At 45.6% G+C, this 14,888-nt stretch overlaps 1 pseudogene; it reads left to right on the forward strand.

The window, feature by feature from the left end:
- The first annotated feature begins 7,615 nt into the window (after positions 1 to 7,615).
- LOC126941911 (putative elongation factor 1-alpha-like 3) lies at positions 7,616 to 9,061 on the forward strand (annotated as a pseudogene).
- The last annotated feature ends 5,827 nt before the right edge of the window (positions 9,062 to 14,888 follow it).

Raw genomic sequence — 14,888 nt, forward strand, 5'->3', positions numbered from 1 at the left:
TGGGTGATAGAGTGAGACTCCATCTCAAAAAAATTAAAAATTTAAAAAAAAAGAAAAGAGAAAAGAAAAGAGAAAAGACAAGATAAGACAAGACACAAATCATTGTGAGATTTTTTGTTGCTGTTGTTCCCCAAGAACTAGTTTTCACCTATTTGGGACCAACATCGCTGCTGCTGAGAATGTCTGAGCCACGGAAATGGTCCCATCTCATATACTGATAGAGCCTGTCTCACAGAACTGTAGCCCAACAAAATTAGGCTGAAGATCTTGCTACAGGAAGGGAGATCACACTCCGGAAGAAGTGTGGGGCCTCGTGCAAGAGAAGAGAGCCAGTTATCATCGAATTTGAGCTAAGGGTAGTGTGAATTTAGATGAAGAGGTGTGTGATGGCCTCAACACAAAGCAGGGATGTGTGGAAACAGGCCAGTGTCAGGTGGAGGTCAGGAAGACTACTCAAGATCCTGTTTCTCTGGAAAATATGAAGCAAAGATAAAGGTAGAACCTGTATTGAAAAACTCCTTATCTGAAGCTCTGGTGGGTTGAAAATCAAGGTTGCATCTCTGTGTCAGAGACTCTGATCCTCTAAGCAGAAGTACATATTCCTTTCTTACTCATGATCTCATGCATCCGAGTATCTTTGACTTTTGAGAACTAGGTTTTTTAGCAATATCTTTTTGTTAATTAGCAAAACAAGTTTTTAAAGGTTTACAAGAGGAACTTTTTTAGAAGGAGAGATCATCCTTTACTGAAACCAAGGGCAGGTCAACCCAGAAGGACAAGAGGAAGGGAAGACTCAATCCATCTCGGCTACAGCTTCCCGGGGCCACAGGTCAAGTCTCAGCTTACAGGGGAGTGACAGGAAACTAGAAATTTTCAATTACCCAGTGTTGGCTGGGTGCGCTGATTCACACCTGTAATCCCAGTGCCTTGAGAGGCTGAAGTGGGAGGATTGCTTGAAGCAAGACTCCTTCCTCTAAGAAAAATAAAGTTAGCTGGGCATAGGGGCATAGGGGCACGTGCCCATGGTCCCAGCTGCTCATGAGGCTGAGGCGGGAAGATCGCTTGAGCCCAGGAGGTCGAGGCTGCAGTGAGCCGTGATTGTAGCACTGCACTCCAGCCTGGGTAACAGAGCAAGACCCTAAAACAAAAAAACAAAGGAAAGAGAAGGAAGGAAGGAAGGGAGGAAGGGAGGGAGGGAGGGAGGGAGGGAGGGAGGGAGGGAAGGAAAGAGAGACAGAAAGGAGAGACAGAAAGAAAGGAGAGACAGGAAGAAAGGAAAAGAAAAAGAAAAGAAAAGAAAAAATCACCAAGAGTAACCAGAAACCTTTGGAAGCCACCTAAGAAACTGACAAAGATGGTTCAGTCCATCCCAGGGAAGGCAGTAAGACCATTGCAGGGTTGAGCCCATTAAGCTCAGACTACTCAGTAAACCAGTGGCAGTGGCAGGCAGGAGGCAGAGCAGGAACTCCCCACTGGGAGACAGGATGCCAGTGCTTTTTCCGGAGTTAAACATGTATCCACTGGAGAGTGCAGTAAGTGGCCTTTCAGGCTGTGAATGTGCCTGGTGGGGCATGGGAAGCTGTGCTACAAAACAGGATCCGTCAGTCGGCTTCAACTGGGTTCAATGGGAGGGGACAGACATAGACCTGGTCAGGGCCGGGGGAGGTGGAAGGGAGGCAGGAGGCTGGACTTGACTTTGGAGGTGGGGCTCAGACACTGGACCAAATTGAGGACTAGCTAAAACAGGGAAACAGGGACGGGGCTTAAGCGGCTTCCTATAGAACACGTCCACCAGTGTCCCCTGACAGTTTACCACTGTCATGGTAACACCTGGTAATTACCACCCTTTTTCTAAAACTTTGGGCATTAACCGCCCCTTAATCTGCATGTAATTAAAAATAGATATAAATATGAATGCAAAACTGCCCTAAGCTGCTACTCTTAGCACATGGCTATGGGGTAGCCCTGCTCTGCAAGGGCAATCATGGAGCTGTCACACTGCCGGAACTATAACACCACCGCTTCCATAAAGCCATTTTCTTCTACCACTGGGTAGCCTTTAAATTCTTTCCTGGGTGAGCTGGGTGCAGTGGCTCACACCTGTAATCCCAGCACTTTAGGAGGCTGAGGCAGGCAGAGCATTTGTGATCAGGAGTTCGAGACCAGCCTGGGCAACATGGTGAAACCCAGTATCTACCAAAAAATACAAAATTTAGCCAGGCGTAGTGGCCCGCACCTGTAATCCCAGCTACTCAGTAGGCTGAGGCAGGAGAATTGCTTGAACCCAGGAGGCAGAGGTTGTAGTGAGCCAAAATTACACCACTGCCCTCCAGTCTGGGTGACAGAGTGACTCACCATCTCAAAAAAATAAAATAAAAATTTAAAAATTAAATAAATAAATAAATTATTTCCTGGGCAAAGCCAAGAAACTTCCCAGGCTAAGCCCCAATTTAGGGCTCATCTGCCCTACGTCAGAAGGGAGGCAAAGACCAGACAGGCAGAGCAAGAAGCCTGGGAGTCTACAAAATTAGTTGCAGGACTCTTCCAAAAAAAGGAAGCAGAGCATCGAAAAAAGCTGAAAGACACCTGGAAGAAAAGTGAGGCCACTGTTCCTGGGAGTTGCAAGTGGGAGATAGAGGTTTTTATTGTGGGGTTACAGTGTGAGAAGGTGCTCAACTTTTGACCTTCCTCTCTGAGGACATGACTCTTCTGATTTAGAAAACAACAGTAAAAAGTCCCCAAGAGATACTGATGGTTGCGGTTCCCAAAACTTCGTTAACATCTGTGGGAAGCCTTCTGACTTTCCTCTGAGGCCAGTTCTGAAAAGCCATTCATACGGAGGCAAATCAAACTATCAAAGCAGCAGCCTGTGTTCTGGGAAAAGGATGCTGGGATCACATTCCAGAGAAAAGATGGGATAGAAGGAATGAAAGCTGATCAACGTGACTGGGTGAGGTGGCTCACGCCTGTAATCCCAGCACTTTGGAAGGCTGAGGTGGGCAGATCACCTGAGGTCAGGAGCTCGAGACCAGCCTGGCCAACATGGTGAAACCCCTGTCTCTACTAAAAATACAAAAATTTGCTGGTCATGGTGGCATGTCCCCGTAGTCCCAGCTACTCGGGAGGCTGAGGCAGGAGAATCGCTTGAACCTGGGAAGCTGAGGTTGTGAGGTTGCAAGGTTACAGTGAGCTGAGATTGCAGCACTGCACTCCAGCCTGGGCAACAAGAGAGAAACTCCGTCTCCATAAAAAGAAGAAAGCTGATCAACACTGGTAGAAGTGGGGAAGTGCAAAGCTCACTTCCCATGGGAGCCAGGGTGGAACTAGCAGAGAGAAAATGTTGCAAAAGAGGAAATGGGATACAGAAATATTTTTTAAGGAGAGGGTGCTTTCAGTGGATTTAGAAGAATATAGTGGCTAGATGTGGTGGCTCGTGCCTGTAATGCCAGCATTTTGGGAGTCTGAGGCAGGTAGGTAACTTGAGCCCAGGAGTTCCAGAGCAGCTTGGGCAACATGGCTAAACCCTGTCTCTACTAAAAATACAAAAATTAGCTGGGTGTGGTGGCACATACCTGTAGTCTCAGCTGAGGTAGGAGCATCACCTGAACCTTGGGAGGTTGAGGCTGCAGTGAACCATGATCAGGTCACTGCACTCCAGCCTGAGCGAAAAAGTGAGACCCTTTCTCAAAAAAAATTAAAATTAAAAGAAGAGTACAGTGAGATAACCCAATCAATCATCCCCTGTTGCAGATCCCCCAGTCTCAGGGGTCAAATCGCGATTGGCACTAATCATGATGCTCTCGACCCCCTTTACTGGTGATTGGTCTCAAGATGGAAATGCGACCCAGTTCCAGCCAACAAAAAGAAAGAAGTCTGCTGGGGGCCTCTGGGACAGATTTTCCTCTATCTCATAAAAAAAAAAAAAAAATAGATGCGTAAGGAGCTGCTCTCCCACTTCTGATCTGGAACTTTCTATGGAAGAATGTGATACTTGGAGCTACAGCAGCCATGTTGGGGCCACGAGGTTACAAACTTGAGGAAGAAGACAAACAAGCTAAGGACAGCAGAGCAGCAGGATGTAAAGGGCCTGCGTCCTTGACCCTGTTGAGGTGGGACCACCAACCTCCAAAGTCACTGTAGTAAATGTTGACTCACTATTGGCCAGATACCCTCTAACTTACAGGTGAACACAGTAGATCAGCCTATATGCTACTAGAACATACCCAATGACATCTTCTCTCGTGTTAAAATATTTTAACGTCCTGGGGTTTCTAAACTCTGCCTATTTGCCTTATAGAAGCTATGTGATGTTAGCGTTTGCCTTATCTGTTAAGGCTGAACTCAGATGTCTTATTGTTCTAGACACTAGCTCTAGCACCAAGATGTCTGGACTTTCCTCATTCAGAAGGAGGCTTTTGAGAGCTGACTGGCTGGGGCTGCACGAACATAGCTTTCCAAGACAAAAAAAAAAAAAAAAATGCTAGATGGGATATTTTTAAGATAAAATGTTCATCTGACTGACAATCTCAATTGCAAGCCTGCACTTTTATTAATAAAAATTCCCATACTTGAGCAGATCACCTGAGGTCAGGAGATCGAGACCAGCCTGGCCAACATGGCAAAACCCTGTCTCTACTAAAAATACAAAAATGAGCTGAGTGTGGGGGCACACGCCTGTAATCCCAGCTACTCGGGAGGCTGAGGCAGGAGAATTGCCTGAATCCAGGAGATGGAAGTTGCAGTGAGCCGAGATCATGCCACTGCCTTCCAGCCTGGGCAACAGAGCGAGACTCTGTTTCAAAAAATCAAAAACAAAAACAAAAAAAATCTCATACTTATTATGGGCTCTTGGATGCCATGGAAACAAGAGAGGGCTGAAAGAGTAGGATGTGGACCATGAGCAATGTTATCCTATGGAAAAGTACTTGTCTCTGTTCAGTGTTCTTGGGCACAGGAGAGCTACCCAGTCCTTGTGCCTGTGGAATCACTTGAACACACACAATGCCCACATGAGGATGGGGATATGTGGTCCTGGATGCCCAATTTACTACTTACAATTAATGCACACAATTAGATGATTCCCTTTTCCCTCCCCTCCCTTTCTTTTTTCTTTCTTTCTTTTCTTTTCTTTTCCCTTTTTTTTTTTCTGTGACAGAGTCTGGCTCTGTCACCCAGGCTGGAGTGCAGTTACGTGATCATGGCTCACTGCAGCCTCAACTTCTCAGGCTCAAGCAATCCTCCCACCTCAGCCTCCCAAGTAGCTGGCTGGAACTATAGGTACATGCCACCATGCCTGGCTAAGAAAAAAAAATTTGTAGAGATGGGGTCTTGCTATGTGGCCCAGACTGGTCTCGAACTCCTGGGCTCAAGCGATCCTCCCACCTTGGCCTCCCAAAGTGCTGGCATGAAAGGCGTAAGCCTAGCCTTGATAATCTCCAGTGGTTCTCTATGCTTAGAGCATTACTCTCATCTTTTTTTTTTTAAACAGTCTAGAATGCTCTCTTAAAACCTCCATAAAAATAACTCCTTGTTTGTGAATCCTTTGGTGAACAATCCAATGACTTGCAGGAACACTGCCAGGCATCCCCAGCCAGTGCAGGCCAGCAGACTGCTTCCCTAGCCCACATTTGCTGGTCTGCTTGTTCACTCTGCAGTGAACCCTTCTGCTTACAGCTTTTCCAGCTAACTTTCTTTTGATTCACAGTGTGGCCTCTGACAAAAAGCAGACCAGTAGTTGCCAGGGGCTGCGGATGGGAGAGAGGAGGGTGTTGCCTGGGAAGATATCAGAGGGACATTTTCAGGTGATGGAAATGTTAGATTACTTGATTGCAGTGGGGGTCACACAAGAAGTCAAAACTTATTGAACTCTCTCCTTACAACGGGTGCATTTTATGGTGTGTCAATGAAGCCTCAATAATGTTTTTAAAAGCCGGTGTCACCTCACCTCCTGGCTTGTAGTGTTTGTGTACCTAATATAAATCTTGCTAAGTTTCCTTCAGCCAAGCGGGTCTCTGCTTCTGCTGGGCTGCTCTGCAGAGGCTGTGACTGCTGGATGATAACCCAGGTTACATAAAAGTGTAGAAACCATGTGCAAACAAATGCTACATGGCAACCAGCTTTTATCTTGGTGCTGGAGATCTGCAGGGCGTGGTGGAAAGGGTGGCAACTGGACAGTGCAATGGTTCATTTCACCTTCTGTCACCGCGTGGGGCTGTAGGGGCAGCTCTGTCATACTTTCCAATTTTCCAAGCTGAAAATCCAGTTGTTATTGCTGTTTTTGAAATCTTACATTTTTTTTTTAAACTGATAACAAATTGAAAACGTTTAAGTATTTGTGTGGGGAAAGTGAATCAGGCCTGAGGGTTGCGGACTGCCTTCTAGGTTTCCGGCCTGTGACCTCTGCAGCAGCTGAGGTGGAGGAGGGCTCAGAGGTCAGGAGGGAAGGGGAAGGAGCATGAGGAAGTGTGATTCTGCAGTAAGCACAGCCCATACTTTTGCTCAGAACCCAAGACAGGCAGTTGACGAGACCTGCTGGCGTTCTGAAGACGTTCTTCCTCGTCCCTCGTTCTTATTTTGCGGTCCCTCCCTGCCCCTACAGCTGTTCTCTGAAAGCTGTCTCCCTCATCCACAAAAAGATCTTGGAGGCCACAGACCAGGCAGGGAGGGAAGCTCCGAGGACTGATGCTGGCTCTCCCTCCTTCCCCTCCCAACTCCCCCTCCCAACTGGCACTAAAGGCAGGTGTTCCTCAGGCTCGGACCCCGCCCACCTTTGCTCGTTTTCTCTCTCCTCTCTGCACGCATTCTAATCCATCACAATGGCTGTAAACATCCGTGACTCCCACATTTCCATCGCCAGCACCAGACTCTTGTGTATCCACCTGTATACAGAGACGTCTCAACTTCTAGACTTTCAAGACCAAACCTAACTCCTTACTTCCTCCCCCTAATCTGGCCCCACCACCCAGCCTACTCCACCTCTATAAATGGCAACACCACCCACAGTCTGCCCACACCAGAAACCCAGATGTTATTCATTCATTCATTCATTCTTTTCTTTTTTTTTTTTCTTTTGAGACAGAGTCACTCTGTTGCCCAGTCGGGAGTGCAGTGGCGTGATCTCGGCTCACTACAACCTCCACCTCCTGTGTTCAAGTGATTTTCCTGCCTCAGCCTCCTGAGTAGCTGTGATTACAGGCATGCACCACCATGCCTGGCTAACTTTTGTATTTTTAGTAGAGATGGGATTTCACCACGTTATCCAGGCTGGTCTTGAACTCCTGGGCTAAAGCAATCTGCCTGCCTCAACCTCCCAAAGTGCTGGGATTACAGACATGAGCCACCATGCCCAGTCCTTTCTTTTTTTAGAGATTCGATTCTTTTTTTAATTTTTAAAATGATCACACAATAAAATGAACATTTTCAGGAAATGTGTACAGTTCTGTGAATCAAGCAGACAGACAGATTCCCGTAACCAGCAACAAAATCAAGATAAAGACCAATGATAATCACACCTTCCTTTCACCCCTAGCCACTATGAAACACAGATGTGCTATCACTAGGGTTTTATCTTCTCAAGAATGTCACATAGCTTTTCGCAACAGGTTTGCCACCAGAACACAGGTGTCGTGAAAACTGCCCCTAAAAGCCAAAATGGGAAAGGAGAAGACTCATATCAACATTGTCGTCAGTGGACAAGTAGATTTGGGCAAGTCCGCCCCTACTGGCCATCTGATCTACAAATGTGGTGGCATCAACAAAAGAAGCATTAAAAAATTTGAGAAGGAGGCTGCTGAGATGGGAAAGGGCTCCTTCAAGTATGCCTGGGTCTTGGATAAACTGAAAGTTGAGAGTGAACGTGGTATCACCATTGACATCTCCTTGTGGAAATTTGAGGCCAGCAAGTACTGCATGACTATCATTGACGCCCCAGGTCACAGAGGCTTCATCGAAAACATGATTACAGGGACATCTCAGGCTCACTCTGCTGTCTTGGTTGTTGCTGCTGGTGTTGGTGAATTTGAAGCTGGTGTCTCCAAGAATCGGCAGACCCAAGAGCATGCCCTTCTGGCTTACACACTGGCTGTGAAACAACTAATCATTGGTGTTAACAAGATGGATTTCATTGAGCCACCCCACAGCCAGAAGAGATATGAGGAAATTGTTAAGGAAGTCAGCAGTACATTAAGAAAATTGGCTACAATCCCGACACAGTAGCATTTGTGCCAATTTCTGGTTGGAATGGTGACAACATGCTGGAGCCAACTGCTAACGTGCCTTGGTTCAAGGGATGGAAAGTCACCCGTAAGGATGGCAATGCCAGTGGAACCACGCTGCCTGAGGCTCTGGACTGCATCTTACCACCAACTCGTCCAACTGACAAGCCTGCTTCTCCAGGATGTCTACAAAATTGGTGGTGTTGGTACTGTTCCTGATGGCCGAGTGGAGACTGTTGTTCTCAAACCTGGTATGGTGGTTGCCTTTGCTCCAGTCAACTCTACAACTGAAGTAAAATCTGTCGAAATGCACCATGAAGCTTTGAGTGAAGCTTTTTCTGGGGACAATGTGGGCTTCCATGTCAAGAACATGTCTGTCAAGGATGTTCGTCATGGTAACAATGGAAGCAGCTGGATTCACTGCTCAGGTGATCTATCCTGAACCATCCAGGCCAAGTCAGTGCTGGCTATGCCCCTGTACTGGATTGCCACATGGCTCACATTGCATGCAATTTGCTGAGCTGAAGGGAAAGATTGATCGCTATTCTGGTAAAAAGCTGGAAGATGGCCCTAAATTCTTGAAATCTGGTGATGTTGCCATCATTGATATGGTGCTTGGTAAGCCCATGTGTATTAAGAGCTTCTCAGACTATCCACCTCTGGGTTGCTTTGCTGTTCGTGATATGAGACAGACAGTTGTTGTGGGTGTCATCAAAGCAGTGGACAAGAAGGCAGCTGGAGCTGGCAAGGTCACCAAGTCTCCCCAGAAAGCTCAGAAGGCTAAATGAATATTATCCCTAATACCTGCCACCCTGGTATTAATCAGTGCTGGAAGAATGGTCTTAGAACTGTTTCAGTTGGCCATTTAAGTTTAGTATTAAAAGACTGGTTAATGATAACAATGCATCGTAAAACTTTCAGTTCGAGGAAAGGATAATATTATGTGGACCACTTTGGTTTTCTTTTTTGCGTGTGGCAGTTTTAATTTATTAGTGTTTAAAATCAGTGCTTTTTAATGGAAACAACTTGACCAAAAATGTGTCACAGAATTTTGAGACCCATTAAAAAAGTTTAATGAGAAAAAAAAAAAAAAAAGAATGTCACATAAACAGAATCCTACAGTGTGTAACCTTTTGAGCTGGCATTTATTTATTCATTTATTTATTTATTTATTTTGAGACAGAATCTCACTGCAATGCCCAGGCTGGAGTGCAATGGTGTGATCTCAGCTCACTGCAACCTCTGCCTCCCAGGTTCAAGCAATTCTCCTGCCTCAGCCTCCCGAGTAACTGGGATTATAGGCATGTGCCATCATGCCAGGCTAATTTTTGTATTTTTAGTAGAGACAGGGTTTCACTATGTTGGCCAGGCTGGTCTCAAACTCCTTACCTCAGGTGATATGCTCACCTTGGCCTCCCAAAGTGCTGGGATTACAGGCATGAGCCACTGCACCTGGCTAGCTGACTTTTTTCGTTCAGCACAATGTCACTGAGCTTCATCCATGCCACCGCGCCTGGCTAATTTTTAAACTTTTTGTAGAGACAGGATGTCACTATGTTGCATAGGCTGATCTCAAACTCTTAGGCTCAACTGATCCTGCCATCTCAGCCTCCCAAAGTACTGTAATTACAAGAATGAGCCACCACACTCAACCTCCTATTTAGCCAGGCATGGTGGCATGCACTTGTAGTCCCAGATATACAGGAGACTGAGGTGGGAGGTGTGTGTCTATGTGTGTGTCTCTATGTACATGTGTGTGTGTTTCTGTGTGTCTGTGTGTGTTTGTGTGTGTGTGTGTGTGCATGTCTGCGTGTGTGTATAAAGAGATTTATTTAAGGAATTGGCTCATGTGATTGTGAACTCTTGATGAGCCCAAAATCTGATGGAGGAAGCTGGCTGACTCGAGGCTCAGGAAGAAGTTATGGTTTGAGTCTAAAGAGAGCCTAATGGTGAGCCAGGAAGACCCACTGCTACAGACAAAGTCTGAATCCAGTGTGTAGGAGAATTCTCTTTTGCATGTGGAGGTCAGCCTTTTGTGCTGTTCAGGACTTCAGTGACTGGAAGAGGCCCCCACGTTTTGGAGGGCAATCTGCTTTTCTCAGAGTCCACCAATTTAAATGTCAGTCTCATCCAAAAACACCGTCACAGAAACACCCAGAATCATGTTTCACCAAATATCTGGGCACTGTGGCTTGGCCAAGCCAACACATAAACTTAACCATCATACTCTGTATTATTTTCATATTAATCTCCCAGATTAAAAATGAGATAGACAATATTTGCATATTGTGTAGAGTCATTTGTGTTTCTCCCAATACTTGCTTTGTTCTTATTTGACTTACAGGAGTTCTTTGAATATTGGCTGACAAACCCCATATCAGGTATGTAAGTAGAAGCATAGTGGCCTTTTACTTTGTTGATTGTAATGTTTTTCTTTTTTCTTTTTTTTTTTTGAGATGGAGTCTCACTCTGTCACCCAAGCTGGAGTGCAGTGGCACGATCTCCACTCACTGCAAGCTCTGCCTCCCGGGTTCACACCATTCTCCTGCCTCAGCCTCTGGAGTAGCTGGGACTACAGGCGCCCACCACCACGCCCGGCTAATTTTTTGTATTTTTAGTAGAGACAGGGTTTCACCGTGTTAGCCAGGATGGTCTCAATCTCCTGACCTCGTGATCCACCTGCCTTAGCCTCCCAAAGTGCTGGGATTACAGGCGTGAGCCACCGCGCCCGGCCGATTGTAATGTTTTTCATAAGTTTTCTCTTTTTATGTGCTCAAATGTCTGATCATTTTTTGATGACTTCTACGTTATGTCATACTAGGAAAAAAACCTCCTTATTTATAAGACTTTTAAAATTACACGATATCTACATAACATTTATAATTTTTAAAACCATTTTTTATCTTGAATGCACCTGCCTTTTATTCTTGTTACCTGGCTGTAATTCTTCCCAGTGGATAGTCAGCTATCCCAACATAATTTACTGAATGGTCCATCCTTTCCCACAGTGGTTTGAAATGGACCTAGATCACTTAAGTAGAAAGAATCCTCCAAATGTAATCTAAAATGACAAGATTTCATCATTTTTACCCATCTTTACCCATAATTAGCAAAAATATTAAAGATACAAACATTCAATGTTGGAGAAGGTGCAGGGGAAGGGGTTATGCCGTGTACAGCTGGTGGAAATGTAAATTATCAAACACTATCCGGAAGGTAATATGTAAATATCTATCAATAATTTCAAGGCACATCTCTTTGACCTAGAAATTACATAAATTATGGATCTAAAGATTCGTCTAACCAAAATACTCACACCTGTTCAGATAGCTAGCTAGCTAGCTAGCTAGAAAGATATAGATAGATAGATGATAGATAGATAGATAGATAGATAGATAATAGACAAATTTGCAGAGGCACTGTTTGTTATACCAAAAGAACTATAAACTATGTAAATTAATCCTAAATGGTTACATAAATTATAGGACAGTCCTAAAACAAAGTACCACGTAGCCATTAGAAAGACTCTAGATTGGTACAGGCTGCCATAAAAAGATTACGAAAGCACATTATAAGGTGAAAAATAAAATTTCACAAAAATATATAGAGTATGATTCCATTTACGCATTTTTTATTTATTTATTTATTTATTTTTTGCGATGGAGTCTTGCTCTGTCACCCAGGCTGGAGTGCAGTGGTGCCATCTCGGTCCACTGCAACCTCTGCCTCCTGGGTTCAAGTGATTCTCCTGCCTCAGCCTCACGAGTAGCTGGGAGTATAGACGCCTGCCACCACGCCTGGCTCATTTTTGTACTTTTAGTAGAGATGGAGTTTCATCATGTTGGCCAAGCTGGTCCGAACTCCTGACCTCAGGTGATCCACCTGCCTCAGCCTCCCAGAGTGCTGGGATTACAGGCGCGAGCCACCGGGCCCAGCCCCATTTATGTTTTTTTGTTTTTTTTTTTTTTTTTGAGGCGGAGTCTTGGTCTGTCGCCCAGGCTGGAGTGCAATGGCCCGATCTCAGCTTACTACAACCTCTGCCTCCTGGGTTCAAGCAATTCTCCTGCCTCAGACTCCCAAGTACCTGGGATTACAGGTGCGCACCACCACACTAGCTAATTTTTTGTATTTTTAGTAGAGACAGGGTTTTATTATATTGGCCAGGCTAGTCTCAAACTCCTGGGCTCAAGTGATCTGCCTGCCTTGGCCTCCCAAAGTGCTAGGATTATAAGCATGAGGCACTACACTCGGCCTCACTTATTCATTTTTAAGTCAAATATTTGTATATGTACATATATGGACATAAACAAAATAGTGGTTTCATGTGGGAAGGAAGAAGCGAACTGGCATTTCACATTTTACTTCTGTACCGTTGGGTTTTTTTTAAAAGGCTATATTCATGCATTATAATGTAATTTTTTTAAATTAGAGAAATAATAATGGGAAACCATTCAGCACCTTGATTCTGACCAAGCAAGAGCAGATAAGGTAGCACAGGGATTCAAACTGCCTGGAGACCTCCAGGGTCTCCGTGAGGGTAGCTGGAATCATGGGTGTAAATAAATGATTTAACGTGCTCAGGCTTCTAAGTGCCCATCCCTGGGACTGGGGAGGAGCGAGGTGCTTAAACCATTCCCAAGCCTCAGGCATTGAAAGAGGTGCTTAAACCATTCCCAAGCCTCAGGCATTGAAAACAGGAGTGTTTTCTCTAAGCAGGAGGGTGCTGTGCTGTAATTGACCTCTTTGGCATTCAGTGTCTGCACGACATCCAGTGCAGCTCTGGGCTGGCGGAGAGATCAGGCTGCTTGTGCTAGGAGGGGTCGCTGACCAAGGACAAGTCCTGTACTCACAGCAACGCTGAATCGCAGTCCTGGGCCATCTGGCCCCGGCCTCATAATCACTCTTCTGTCATGAATACTGAATGAAGGTAAACATACAGTCACAGGGCTATCTTGACAGCACCCAACTTTAAACCTGTGGCCTATTTCTGGCTCTATACTGTGATGAATTCTGTCAAAAACCAAACAAATAACACCCTAAAATTATTTCGTGAACAATACATTACTTATTTCACATTAAAAATGTTGCTCTGTTATTGTAAAGACAGCACGGTTTTTGTTTTTGTTTTGGCTTTTGTGTGTGTGTGTGTGTGTGTGTGTGTTTTGTTTTTGTTTGTTTGGTTGGTTGGTTTTGGTTGTTTGTGTTTTTTTTTTTGAGACCGAGTCCCGCTCTGAAGTGCACTGCCCAGGCTGGAGTGCAGTGGCGCGATCACTGCAACCTCTGCCTCCCAGGTTCAAGCATTTCTCCTGCCTCAGCCTCTCGAGTAGCTGAGATTACAGGTGTGAGCCACCACGCCGGGGCTAATTTTTGTATTTTTGGTAGAGACGGGATTTTGCCATCTTGGCTAGGCTGGTCTCGAACTGCTGACCTCAGGTGATCCACCCACCTTGGCCTCCCAGAGTGCTGGGATTACAGGCATGAGCCACTGCACCCAGCCGACAGCATGGTTTTGGTCACCCCAAATGAGCACACAAATACATAAATCTCACAGTTTTGGTATTGCATCATTTTTTTCATATACTGGGAAACAAAAAATGGAAGTGGTGTAAGCTGTTCTGACCTCTGAAGGGCCCTGAGGGGACACGGGCCATCTTTTGGTTTCCTGGCTTCTGAACCACTTCTGTGTTTAGGGAACTGGCCACGTATGAGCCTTGTGAGGAGGCAGAGCCCATCTCCCACTAGAGAAACTACTGATGCAGGGACCTTATTTTCCAAGCATCCCTGATGCCTGCGTTTAGCCAATCAGGTGCACCTGCCCCAAATTCTGAATCTGAGGCTAATGGCACAAAGGAGGAAAAGTGGAAAATTATTTCTGGCAGTGGCAGTAGCGGTGGCAAACAGAATGTGGCTCTAGGTCCTAGTGTGCGGTGGTGGGGGGACTCCCACGTACTCCCTGGACTGAGCTAATGGCATGACTTTTAATGTGGCCCTGGCTGTGCAGCTTCCTTGATTCTAGAAGCCTGGTTTTCCAGCCTTCCTGGCACATCTCTGAGCTACTCAATATCTTATCATTAAATCCCTAAATGAGCCAGAGTTGGTCTCTGTTGCTGCAATTAAGAGCCATTGCTGAGACACGAGTCCAGCGCAATGATCATGAGCAAGGAAGCCTGCGTTCTGCTGAGAGATGGGCAGCTCATTAGAAATCAGAAAAATGAGAGGGCACTAAAACAGCATGGAGGCGCTATTTGATATCCATGTGACTGGCAAAATCTCAGGCGCTGGATAATGCCAAGAGTGGGTGGGGGTGTGGCTCGGAGATCCAATTGCCCTGTGGCCAGTAACTATACCCTTTTCCCTTTTTAAAAAAAAATGTGTTCTCTCAGCTAGGCGCGATGGCTCACACCTGTAATCCCAGCACTTTGGGAGACCGAGGCAGGTGGGTCACCTGAGGTCAGGAGTTAAAGACCAGCCTGGTCAACATCGTGAAACCCTGTCTCTTCTAAAAATACAAAAATTACCCGGGCGTGGTGGCGGCCGCCTGTAATCTCAGCTACTCAGGAGGCTGAGGCAGGAAAATCACTTAAACCCAGGAGGTGGAGGTTGCAGTGAGCCGAGATCGCACCGTTGCATTCCAGCCTGGTGACAGAGTGACTCTATCAAAAAACAAACAAAAGT

The sequence above is a fragment of the Macaca thibetana genome, chromosome 19 (assembly GCF_024542745.1).
Source record: "Macaca thibetana thibetana isolate TM-01 chromosome 19, ASM2454274v1, whole genome shotgun sequence".
In the NCBI taxonomy this organism is placed as follows: Eukaryota; Metazoa; Chordata; class Mammalia; order Primates; family Cercopithecidae; genus Macaca; species Macaca thibetana.